The 13374-nt window shown below is 35.9% G+C and overlaps 1 protein-coding gene across 1 annotated transcript in view; it reads left to right on the forward strand.

Annotated features, from left to right (window-relative positions):
- The window catches only part of TENM4 (teneurin transmembrane protein 4), a 1355518-nt gene that overhangs the window by 423625 nt on the left and 918519 nt on the right, over positions 1-13374 (forward strand). The window contains exon 5 of the mRNA XM_086882312.1: positions 10997-11070. The gene's annotated coding sequence lies outside the window, so the exon portion shown is untranslated. The remainder of the gene's footprint in view (positions 1-10996; positions 11071-13374) is intronic.

The raw sequence follows: 13374 nt of genomic DNA on the forward strand, positions 1-13374 counted from the left end.
TAACAAGGAGAAGAAAAACATAGCCGCAATTCTGCTGTGGCTTCTGCTGCTTCTGCTGTTGCTGCTTCACAAGACTGTTGCACTTTTGTGCACCTACTGTCTAGCCTTATTTTTAAATACATAAAATTCATAGGTAGCAGTCTAGAGAAAAAAAGTAGAAAGAAGTATAAAAGGCAGCTGAACGTTACAGCGCCCATAATTTTTCTTGCAAGAATCAGAATCTTAGTGTTTACAACAATGCCAAGTAACTTTCTCGTGCTGCTGTTGTGATGTTATACTGACTTCTGCTGACATTTATATTGTTGGCAAATGTGCTGCTTGAAGGGAAAATAACCACACCTCTGAGAATGAAAACCACAGGAACACATTTGTGCCAAGATATTTTATATACTTTAAAGCAAATTCACTTAAGTAGATTAATTTGCATTTTAAAGGAGGGTGTAGGAGGTAGCAATTAAAGAAGAAATTCTTAGTCAAATTTGTTCCTTTTCACAATGCCTTAAACCCTTCTTCCTAATATCTAACTTCAGTTTTACCATTCCTCCCCCCCATTTGACTCAAAAATAAATAAACCTAGGAATATTTCCTTGACTTGATAATTGTGCAGGTTAAATGGCAAGGCTTGATATTGTGGCAAATGCTATGAGAATAAAAATCCCAAAGTTAAATTATAAACGTATGTCTTTAGTACTCTGTGTCTCTACCTAGCCATTTATTTTTTCATCCCTGTTATCTTTATTGCAACCTTGCTTTGGGGGCTGTATCATGATCCTGTTGCAATATCATGGTATTCTAACTCTGGTTGTGACATCTGTGTAGATAGATAACAAACCTGAGTGGACACTGGTTCACAGTTTTCTGGAAGGGAATTTTAATTTTTTTACTCCAGAATTTCTTCTAAAAATAACATTTTCAAATGGCAACAGCTGAAAGTAAAAAGAAAAAAAATTGACTTAGTATATTCATTACCAGGAAGATTTTGGTAAAAGACTTAAAGTTTCTTGTAATGTTTTAAGATAAACTATGCATCAAAATTAAACTTGAAAAGCACGTACTGTATGTTAAAGTTGCCCTGAAACAATGATCAGCTTAACCTGTTTGGGAGTTTTAAAGTGTCACTTAGTTTGAGTTTCTCAATCTCATGGTGGGGTTGTGTGGAAGACAATACTGTGAGGGGCAACCACAATATATTTCAGGGTATGAAATTGCCAACATTGCTGAGACATTCTTACTTGTACTCAACTCGATAGGTATTGGATAATTCATAGGAAGAAATGTTTTGCAACTCCTTCAAATATTTAGGATTTTAAATCATGAACTATCATTAAAAAAACTGACTATTTTTCTCTTAATAAGAGAGTACTTTGCTTCATTCTTCTGTAAGTCATGCTTGGGTGATTTGAATTCTGTTGTGTTTAACAAGATTCAGACAATTCATTTTCTCTCAAGATGATAAAATGGATACAATGTCATTTATGGTTGTAATTCTCTTTCATAATTTTGCTCAGCAATATTTTTTTTAGTGGAATGCTCATTGAAAATGGAACCATTACATGTAATGCAAACATTTCTGAATTGAGATGTTAACATTTAAAAATTGCCTCATTTCTCTTTAATGTGTTTTGCTGTTTTTCTTGCCTAATTATCATTCTTTTCAATATTTATGTTAACATGACCTTTCTCTGGCTGAATGGCTTTAAGTGCTTCTCGAGTACTTATATTATCATGATTTTTAAATTAAATTATGTTGTTGCAGAGGAGATTGCAATGCAGCCCGCAGAATATCAGGGAAAGGAACAAGTTTCTGTTAGCCCCAGAATATGAAGGTAGTGATAGTGCTTATTATTATTCGAATAATCTTCGAATCATTATCTTCAAATCAATGCAACTGCATCAGAGGAAGTATGACTTTGTTTCTTGTTCATGATTAGAAACATCCCAGTAAATTTAATGCTGGTCACAATTGTCCGATTGAATAGCTGTGAAAGATTGTTAAATGTTGTAAAATGTTTATTACTTTTATTTATTATGCTTTCATACTGCTGACAGAATTAATATTACACCACAGATTCTGTTTCCTCATGGGAAAAGATCACAGGAACAAAGGCAGTAAGATTTGGCTCCACATCTTGAATTTTCAGGTCGATGTTATTCCACAGCCAAAACCTACCCTTTTGAAATCTGTGAGGTCTAGGAATACAGCCTGTGCAATAATAAGCAAATGCAGAATTTTCTTGTAAACAGTGTGAGATGTTTGCTTTGATTTTCTGCATATCTTTCAGTGTATGTGTTCTGTTTTTCTGGAATTTAAGCATAAAGACCAGACTATCAACTCAGTTTCACTATGAAACCTGTTACTATGTTACCAGACTTCCCAAATGTCTTTTTCTTTACCTCCACCCTAAAAAATAAAAAAGTCCAGTTTCTCTCCATCCTTCCACTGTTCTCCCTTTAGAGATGACAATGAGGAAGAATACGATGAGCTGAAAGACATGAATGGCGCACATCAAAGGAGAAAGAAAGAACAAAATAAATCACTGAAAATAAAATCAAAAGAGATGCAAATATTTATCATTTAACTTTTTAACCCTGAAAGATGTGAACAAAATTAAAGAAAAATTAAGACTTAAAGAAAATAGTGGATTTTAAAAGAGTTCCTAAAAATGGTACATTAAAACAAAAAAGACCAAAGCCAGAAATAGCTCATAAATTATAGCAAAAGGAATCAGGTAAGTTTTAAATGAGAGTCACTAATTAACAAAATTTTTATGTACTCATCTCGCTCTTTAATTCCATTTGACATAAAATGTCAAATAGAAATAAAAGAACTGGCAGCTAGCAGTCAATAAGTTCACATAACTTAGTCCAAAAGAACAAAGACTAATCCAGAAGAATGCTGAGTCTTCAAGGTTTTCTGACCTCAATGGCTGAGCAATTGGGTCTGATCTGACGCTGTACTTTGTGCAGAGCTTGCTTGGGCTGAGTTCCTTAGTGGAATTAAGGAAGAAGGGTTTCTTTCCCCAGTATGCAAAATTTATGTAGTCTGCTTCTGATTGACTTTTTCTTGTATTTTAAGAAGGTAGAGAATACAAAAGGGAACTATTTGCAAGGTCGATGCAATAAGTCAGGAAGGTCAGGATCTTAAGGCAAGTTGCTATAGACGAATGGTGTGCATGGGTATTCCAGAACATGAGGACAAAAAAAAATCATATTCCTAGAATCATAAATTTTTAAGGTTGGAAAAACTTTTGTGATCATCAAATCCAGCCATCACATTCAACATCAAGCCATATCTCAAAGCACCCACATGTTTTTTTAACACTTCCAGGGATGGTGGACCACACAACCTCCCTGAAAAGGCTGTTCCAAAACCTGACAACGCTTTCCCTGAAGAAATTTTTCATGTATCTAATCTAAACCTCTGCTGAGGAAACGAGTCCCTTTCCTCTGATCCTTTTCTTTCTCCAACATTGAGTGAACTTGTCTTGGCCAAGTTTCTGACACTTTTGTGTCAATAACACTAATACAGTTTCTCCAACCCACCATCCTTCCTCCCTGGACGTCAGGCTTGGCCAGGTAAACTTTAACCCTTGATGTTCACAGAGGATGCTCTAATGTTTGGTAAGATATAGAGGAGCTCCCTCTGGGAAGTGTTCAACTGCAGTTAAACAAGACAGGGTTACTGCCAAGAGCTTTGGAAAAAACAGCACTAAAAGAAGCGAAGGGGAAAAACAGAGAGAGAAAGAGAGAATGCAAGAATTTATTTTTTTTATTTTTATTTTTTTTAATGGGGAAAGATGTCAAACTGTCATGTTAGTCTCTGCTGAGGTTTTGAGCTCGAACAGTTGCCAGGGTAACTGTTATGCCAAGCCTCAGCACTTATGTATTTTTTCCATTGATAATTGCTAATGTGAACAAGTGCTGGCTTGCACTTTACACCTGCCTGGCTTGTAAGCCTACTTTAATTGGATGTGCCAAGATTGAGGAAAAAGTAATCTGCCCTTTCAAGACAAGTGACAGATAGATGAAGTGTTGCTTAGGCCTTTACTGTAATCATTTTGCTGACAAAATTACTATGAATTGTCTTCCCTCAATGCACATATACTGCCTTTGTTTATGGAATTGAGAGTTTAAGCTTCAAGGTTCATTATAACTAATTATGCCATAAAGTTTTCAGGAATATCTTGGTGCTGAGTGGCGAAATTCTACTTTTAACCCCAGAGTTCAGTGTTTCGTTTTATATACATATATGTAAACAGTTTTTCAAAGGAATGGAGAAAAATCAGGAAAACTCCAAAAACATTACCTTCCTTATATATATGTACGCATGTATTTATATAAAGTCATTAAAAAAAAAATGGTTCTAAGGAAAAACCCTGGAGAATGTATAGGGACAAGTTTTTAAAAAATTTCTCTGCTGATAGTTTGTTCCACAACCTCAGAAGTGATGTGGAACTTTGGAGTGATCAGTTTTTGAACATCCTGCTCAAGATATTCTGAAGACGGATAGAGAACAGCAGCATCTTAAATTTTTTAACAAGTTCCCCTGAAAAAAGTCAGGCTGAAAACCAAGGAAACCAAGGATCACAGTTTCCAGGACCACCATTTTTTCAACTATATGGTCTCCACCCATATTTTGGACTATACTACAAAATTCTATCAATAAAGTCTAATTCACTACTAAGCTGTACAAGACTGCCCCAAAAGGTATAAAAAAGTTATTAGAGGGCCTTCTTTTGCCTTTGTTCTCTTTTTTCCTTCCTTTTCTCTTTCTTTGCTTCCTGATCATCAGGAGATTACAGGGTTTCTATGTTTTTTATTTGATTTTCAGAGCTGTGCCAAGCCTGGTCTGTTCCATTGCTTAGTGTATTCACTGTGTGTAACTGTCTTTCTTTGATGTTGATTTCCTAGTGCACTTAAATGAAGTTTCCTGAAGCCAATATGCCAGAGCAAATTAATATATGAATAATACATGGTGCTTATTTTAACAACTTTCATCAGAAGACCTCAAAGAACAGCATGAAGGATAGCAGGGAGATTGCCTTATACCGTTCCAAGAAGGAACTACTGTGATGTTGCACTCTTTTCTTAAAATTGTACCATCAGTGAGGGTAGAAATAGGAGAAAACTACCATACTTGACCAAAAATATCCTAAAATTAGACAGCATCGGACATATCAGTAATTCTGATTGCATTACCTGACTTCATTCTTAATCGTGCCAAAGGTTTCATATGCATCTCTTTGCTCCTCTGGGACTGATTGAGATTAAAAGGTTGCAGTGTAAGGCAGAACAAAGCTAGTTAGTCCAACCCACCAAGCTGGTTGGCAAGATAGAGAATTAAAAGTAAAATTAGTGAAATCCCAAACCTACTCCATAAAGCACTATGAATGCTAGATAGGCATTTCATGTCCAGAAACACAGTGGACCCAGAGGAATGCTATTTTTGTTAAGATATTTAGGCTAAAAGCTTAAAAAAGAGAAGCTGCTGAAACTGCCCAGGAGAGCAGGGGATTTCAAACACCTTACTTAGGATTCTTTTAATCCATGTTTTCAGTGATATTCATTTACTTATGTAATTCCCCCATGAGATGGACTCATGAGGCTAAATTCTCTCTCATATTTCTGCTTGGTCACAGTGTCATGGAGATGAGAGAATTTGGAAGTGCACAGAAGTAAATGAGAGTGCCATGTGGTTACCACAGTTGATAAGCCCCAACTGTAATAAAGTATTAGGTGGATGAGCTTTTATTAGTGGCTGCTGCACATACAAGTGTATAATGTCATGCTATGGGTTAGTAGTGCTGATCACAGTTTAGGAGTTCATCAGAGTTTACCCTATCACACTTTCCAATGTCATCAGAAAGAAATTTTATTCACTTTTCAGTGAAAAAATTGACCTAGATTTTGAGCTTCACCACGGAGATGCTTACAGAAGCATCTGTAATGGAGTTTATCCATACTGATTGTGACTAAACTGGAGTAGCAAAAGGATAATATGGTAGAGAACTGCAGTGCAATTGCAAATGTTGGTCTAACAACAAAGAAAAATAAATTGTACAATCAAGTTCAGTAAACAGATGATTTTAATTTACACAACAATCAGATAAAAAGTTACATTTTTAAATCTGCATTATGAGTGAAATCACAGTGGATGTTTTAGAGTGGTCAATTTTAATTTAATTTCATAGTCTATCAATATGAAAACATCATAGCAGAGATAACAGAAAAATAGATGACTTTAGTGAGAAAAAGTTGCTCCCTGGAGAGGTATGATCCATTCAGCTTTCTAAAGAGAATTAGGAAAAAAAACACCTAGAAAGCAGACCAGGAAAATGTACTTAGAAGCACTGTGGCTGCTGGTGCTGAAAGCTGCCATTTATCCAATATCATGATGCAAAAAATTGTGTCTTGGCTGTATCAATAATAGTGTGGTCAGCATGACCATGGAAGTGATTGTCTTGTTACACTTGTCATTGTGAGGCTGTAGCTCAAGTACTAGTTATTTTTTAGCCACTCACATCAAAAAGGACATTGAGATGCTGGAGTGTTTCTAGAGGACAACAAATCTGGTGGAGGATCCAGAAAACACATCTTCTGAGGAGCAGCTTAAAGAGCTGGGGGTGAACAGCCTGTGGAGGAGGAGGCTCTGGGGGTCCTCATTGTTCTCTACAACGGCCTGAAAAGAGTGATGTGGGGTTCATCTCTTCTGATATGTTTTAAATTAAAAGAAGAGAGGAAATGGCCTTAAATTGCACCAGGGGATTTTCAGGGTAGATATTAGAAAAAGAAAAAAATAACTGAAAAAGTGATTAGGCATTGTAATAAATTGCTGAGGGCAGTGGTGGGGTCACTGACTCTGGAAGTGTTCAAGAGGTGTCTGGATGAAGCTCTTGGGGATATGGGCTAGGGGTGATTATGGTGGTGTTGGGTTGGCAGTTGGATGAGATGATCTTGAAGATCTCTGCCAATTTTGATGGTTCTGTGCTCAAGGCCAAGTTGGATGGGACTTTGAGCAACCTGGCGTAGTGGAACGTGTTCCTGCCCATGGCAGAGGATTGGAACTAGGTATTATTTATGTCCCTTGCCACTCAAGCAGTTCTATGATTCTGTGATAAGTAGATAGGATTATGTACCTGTTGATATGTTGAGTCACAAAGTCAAGAAAGTTTCTCAGCTGGGGTTGTAGCCATGGTGAGCAATGTGGGGCAGGCATTTACTGGCTTCTCTGAAGAGCTGAAGCTTACGTTTTGGACCAAGAGCTTCTGTTTTGGACCAAGGCAGGCAAAGTTTGTAAATTAATTACAGAATTCAGTTGTGACAAAGTGGGATCTGAGAGTCACGGAAAGAGATCTTCAAATGAAAACTTAAATCATACAGTGTGAAACCTGACATGTTTGTTTCTTCACTGTCCTGATCTTATGTTACAGCGCTCATGAGATTGGACATGTACTGCAGTCTATATTGAGTGATCTATAGTCCTTTAATCAACCACCCTTAGATTTATTCATTGTAAAGTTCAGTATAAGGTAGACCAATTCATACATTTCCCTCTAGTATAACTGAAGTCAAAGACATGCCAGCAATGTCACTTATTTATGCCCTACAATTCTTCCGGGGGGAAAGGCATGGAATGATCAAAGTCCAGTTTGCTTAGTCCAGTCTCACTATGATTTCCCTGGTAACTGCTCCTCACCACACAACAAAAAGCCTCAGCTGGAGAAGGTGGGATCAGAAGTGGCTAGAAGGGGATCAGAAGCAGGGTATAGGTGTTTGAAACTTTTCTGTATAATTAAATTCAGCACAGCAAATAGCCTTTTTTTACCCTATGAAGACAGGTTTTTCCTGTCATGCTTAGATAGGTAGATAGATTGATAGATAGATTAGATAGATAGATAGATAGATAGATAGATAGATAGATAGATAAAGAGAAAGAATTAATGCTTTATCTCTCCTTTAACTCTGATATACCACGTGAATCAAGTGTCTTGCAAGGACTGTGTTGATCCAGGAAAGACACCAGTGTTGCTGGTAAAAAAAGAAATTTAAGCAGAAATATTCAAAATTATTATAGTTATTTGTTTGCTTGCTTGTTTGTTTGTTTCACAGCTGTTCTGTCAGATTTTTTTCTTATTTTATTTTTCATCTGTCAAGGATTTGTTTTTCCTCAGAGTTAAAGAACAACATTTCACCCCAAATGCTCAGCAATTGCAAATGTCCATTTAACAATTGTTAGACTTTAGAACTTTCTACTTGTTAGCATTAAACTGGTGCACAGCCACGTAGTCCCTGCAGTATGAGAAGTAACTAAGGTCAACTTTTAAGAGCAAATCAAAAGAGAAAAGCACCACCAGTGCAGCAGAAATTAGAGAGAAGAAAATATAATGGAAGAAAATAAAGAAGGAAATCCTCCTAGATTTCAGAAGTTGTTATCATCCAATACTTTCACTCACATTATTGCAAGGTAGAGAACTTTCAATGAAATCTATGATGAAAAAAAGACCAACTTTTTCCTTTAGGTACAGACTTCAGTTACACTGGCTTAAAATAATACACCTGTCTCTTAGCTGTGCCCAACTAACTGCCAGCATGTCTCCTCACAGCCATCCTGAATCCAAAGTTAGGCTCTTTAAGCTAATACATCTTCTCCTTGATTTAAAGTTTTATATTAACCTGAAAGGCAAGGAGAGCTGAAAATCATGAAAATAATAATTCATAAAACTCAACTGATGAACTGTAACTTGTTAAATCATAATAACTGTATTACATTCATAGGTGTGTGTTCTATGCTTGTTCTTGTCTAAGATTTGTGAAAGGCCAAGAAAAACAGTAAGTTTTCCTTATTTCCATACTATTAATCAGAGGGAGAAGCAGACACTTGACATAGTCATGATCTATATAAGTAAAATTTAGATCAGATAAACATGCAAATTACAAGAAGGAAAAAATAATTGAACCTTTCTGTAGATGAAAACTGTTTTTCTAGACACATTTTCTCTCTGGTTCATCTTTTTCACATTCATCACCTTAGCCATCAAAGGCAAAGGCAGCATGTAGGCTTGCCTCTCTAAGTGTGAAGGACAATCCACAAAACTTCAGTGACAACTATTGTCCCTGTAAATTGCAGGCACTTTTTTTTTTTTCCCAGGCAGTTTGCCTGGGTTTTTTTTTTGCTTTTTTATTCTTTACTTTCACTGCTGGGTGTCAATAGACCGATACTTAAAGCATAACAGCTGGGAAACAGGAACAGAACAAGCTGGAGCCAACTATTTGCAGAATTCTCCTTTACCTGTGAATTTATTTTGTGACTAGAGTTACTATGGCAATGGTGACTAAGCTTAAACTACTGAAAGGGCTTGGTCACTTTTAGATGAATGCTAAAATCTTTGTATCTGTTAAAAATCATCATGTTAAAAATCATTACATATTTAAATAACCATCTCTGGAGCTGTTAAAAAAATCTGTGGGTAGGGCACTTGAAGATATATATATTTTAGTGCTGAACATGGTGTTAGTGCTAGGTTGATGGCTGGACTTGATGAACTCAGAGTTCTTTTCCAACCTCACTTATCCTATGATTCTAAGGCTCAGGCACTGGGATGGTTAAATTTGAGGCCAAGACCCACATCATGTTTAGGTTCAGAGTTAGCAGCATCAAAATCTCACAATTTCACCTTCAAATGACAGCAGAATCTGCTCCTCAGATCACCTTATATCATTTCTAGAACTTCTTAGGAACTAAGTGTTCTTATAATTTTGACTTTCCAGATATCCAAAACTAAAGGACCTGTTACTGCTCTGACAGTTTCAGGGAAAACAAGAGATACTCTTCCACTCAACAAAAGGAAAGATGATCAGTGTGTTCAGTGCAGTTAGCCTGAATTTGGGAAGAAGAGCAAATGGCCTTAAGCTGTGTAAGGGTAGATTTAGATTAAATGTGAGGAAAAAAATTTCTCTCTGGAAAAGGTTGTGAGGCATTGGAATGAGTTTTCCAGGGAAGCTATGGAGTCTCCATCCTCAAAGATTTTTAAAAGATGTGTTGGTGTAGCACATGGGCACATGAGGTTAGTGGTAGGTTTGGCAGTGCTGAGTTATCATTTGTACCTGATAATCATAAATATCTTTTGCAACCTAGACAGTTTTGATTCTATGAATCTGTTCTGTTTGTGTAGCAAGACCATCTCCTATGGTGTTTTAACAGTTTGTGAAGATGAAATGACATCAAAAGGGTCCTGACTAGAAGTTAAACATTTTGGCTTTATATTACCATTGTGTATTACCTTCTTAAGTATATATGTATATATTAGTAACATATGCACACATAAAAACATGTTTGTGTGTCTCAAATGTTAAATATTACAACCTTAAGTGGGTGGAGTATTTTTGCTGGCCTAGTGGGATACAGGATGGATAACAAAGGTGAACAGTCATATTATAAGATAGATATTTTGATACTGTTAGGTGTACCTGGACCATTTTTTTCCCATCGGGCGTATATCTTAGTAATCTTACATTTAGGTCCAGGAATGGAGGCTCAGTGACCTTACTGCAGACAAATTAAAAATTTGTTTTATATTTATATATATATATATAGATAGATATAGATATTTAGATATATATATATTTATTTATATATATAGATATTTAGATATTTATATGCTGTGATTGAAAAAAAAATGTGTATGCTGTGGATAACAGCTCATAAAATCTCCTGTATAAGCCTATGATATAAAAAGATGGTGACTTTCTAAAAGCTCTTCGAATCAGAGACAGAAGAAGAGACTTCAGTTCTGTTGTGTTGTCTTAGTTTAAGACTCGGTAAATGTTTCACAATACTATGATCTCCTCTAGCAAATATAATTAAAGTTTCTTTCCTCTAGCACTAAACTGAACTTTATTATTACTTTCTAATTCCATAACTATACAAGAGAAACAAACATTCTGAAACTGAAAGCCTTTTTCCAATTTCACTTTTTCTTCTTTATTTTTTTGGTAGGATGGACATATTTCTTTGTTTGGAGAGTAAGATATTCTCTGCTTCTGGGCCATTGGTGAAAACCTGTAATTAAGGTAAGAGAAATAACTTCAGATTTTCTACAATTTCACAGTCTTGCAGTGTCTTATGGCTTGAGAAGTCATGCCTGTAATTCTCTTTCTGTGCTTCTTCTTTATTTATATTGCTTTTAGAAACTCGAGTTACTTTGTTGCATTTTTAATGATATGAAAACTAAGTTGTTACAGGAGCTTGTTTAGCTAAACCAGTACCTGTGGGCTTTTTGGGTTTGTTGTTAGAGATGCTATCACAGATTTAAATTTTACCAGCCTGAGGGAATAGATTGCCTTTCTAAAGAAAACAATTATTTTTGTAAAGTAATTCACCCTGCAGGAATTTTAAGGCCTGAGGATCTAAATCTGGTTTTGGAACATTTTGTAGTTAGCATAAAATTTGAAAAACAGCTTTATAAACTAGGACCCTTCACTCTCACTCAAAGAAAATAAGACTTATGGGATTTGCAAGTTTTGATCCCTCCATCCCTAAACAACTAATTTAAGAGCTGATCTCTAGGTCGCATCATTTTCCTCTGAGGTTCATTTTCTACTATGGTTTGGATTTGAATAGACAGTGTTGATGTGTTGAGACTAAAGTGCACACTTCTTTCTAGAGGCATGGATTAAGACAGAAAGTTGTAGCATTTGAAAGGAGTGGAGTACGCTAACACCAACACAAGCCAGTGGGAGCAGATCTGGGAATCTCTTGTAGGGGTTTTTTCAAACCCTTACTCAAAGCAGCATTATGAACCAAATCAAATTATTAAATCAAAGATAAATGCCAGAATTATGGGAGGCCAGACACAGAAGGATTTACCAGTCTCATACTCTGTGTGGTGGGATTACCACCAGCAGGTACAGCAGGGAGTTTGTCTGGCAGTCTGCTCGGTTTTCTGTATAGCTCACACATCTATAGCTTGCAGTACACTGGCTGGAGAAAAGGCATGCAGGAATGTTGTTTTCCTTAGTTCAATCGCTTATTTACTAACCAGAAAAGCAGTGTTTTTATATAACTGAAACACTGGTGTTTCAGATGTCCCAAGGAAACTTTTTAAGGATTACACATACACAAAAAAAAAACCCAAAATCAGCGGTATTTACTGAACTAAATGCAGATATGGAGGCATGTAAGATGTGACCAACTCTTGACAGATTATTTCTGTCACATAATAGACTTGTCTGTTTTCAAGAAAATCTTACAGACTTAATCTTTTTGCAGCTGAATTAATGAGAGATGAGTTTTTCTGGCTGCTGTTGTCTGGGATCACATTTTCTGCATGGTGTTGGCACAGTTAACACCATTATATTAATGCCCAGTCACAACTTCATTAAGGGTTTGGCTGCCAGATAAAGCAATGATGCTTTTGTGATAATTTGGTTAAGAATTCTGTCATCATTGTTCAATTATAATCTATAAGGAAAATTCCTAAGGTTACATACTTGTAAATATATTTGTATATAAGCAACACTATACACCCTCTATGCAGCCTATAGGTTGCAATTGGTATTAAAATTATGGTTGAACCCATTCTTTACAGAAAGTTGCAGATCATCCGTTTCTTTTTTTATTTAGTTGCAAATAAAATCCTCAGTGATGTAGCACCTAGAAAAGCCCTAGTCATGCTCTTTGAAATTTCTGTGAGAACAGCCAAAGCCATTCAGCAAAGGCTAGATTTTATCCTAAAAATACTGAAAGATTCAGGAGTATTTTCTGAGTTCTGCAGTTTCTTTACCCACTGTCATCAATAATGAATGTTTCTGATATATTATGTTCATGCACTTAATTTTGTTGGTCACATTTCATTATGTCTTGAAGTGTAAGTTAACTTGATTGATGCAAATTGACTGATTATTTCCAAGTTCTAACCCAAGCCTTGCAACAGTTGTTAGCAGATGCTGAGACTCTTTTGCCCTTACTCTACTTCAAAGCGTATGTCTGCATTTCAGATGATGTTTCTCTATTCCTGTGTGAGAAAACAAACTATCATTTCTTGCTGAACCACATCCACGGCTCTGAATTATCAGTTCTTAGCAGCCTTGTGATATCTGGTAATTTACATGTAATGTGCGAAACTGGAAATATGAGTTTGAGTGTAAATATATCAAAGAATCATTCTGACTGAATTTTAAGTTCTTTATATAACCTTGACACCAGTTTACATCTATCAGCTTATAGGACTTCTATTACTAAAATGAAACATAAATTTATATCCACTGCTTCTAGAATATATCACTTTATTTCTTTTAAGTAGCATGAAAGTAACTTCTGACTGTTTCTGTTGGCAGAAGTTTGAGTGGAAAATTGCTACTAAGAAAAAGAGAGAA

Source organism: Cyanistes caeruleus, chromosome 3 (genome assembly GCF_971803275.1).
Source record: "Cyanistes caeruleus chromosome 3, bCyaCae1.hap1.1, whole genome shotgun sequence".
NCBI classification, from domain to species: Eukaryota; Metazoa; Chordata; class Aves; order Passeriformes; family Paridae; genus Cyanistes; species Cyanistes caeruleus.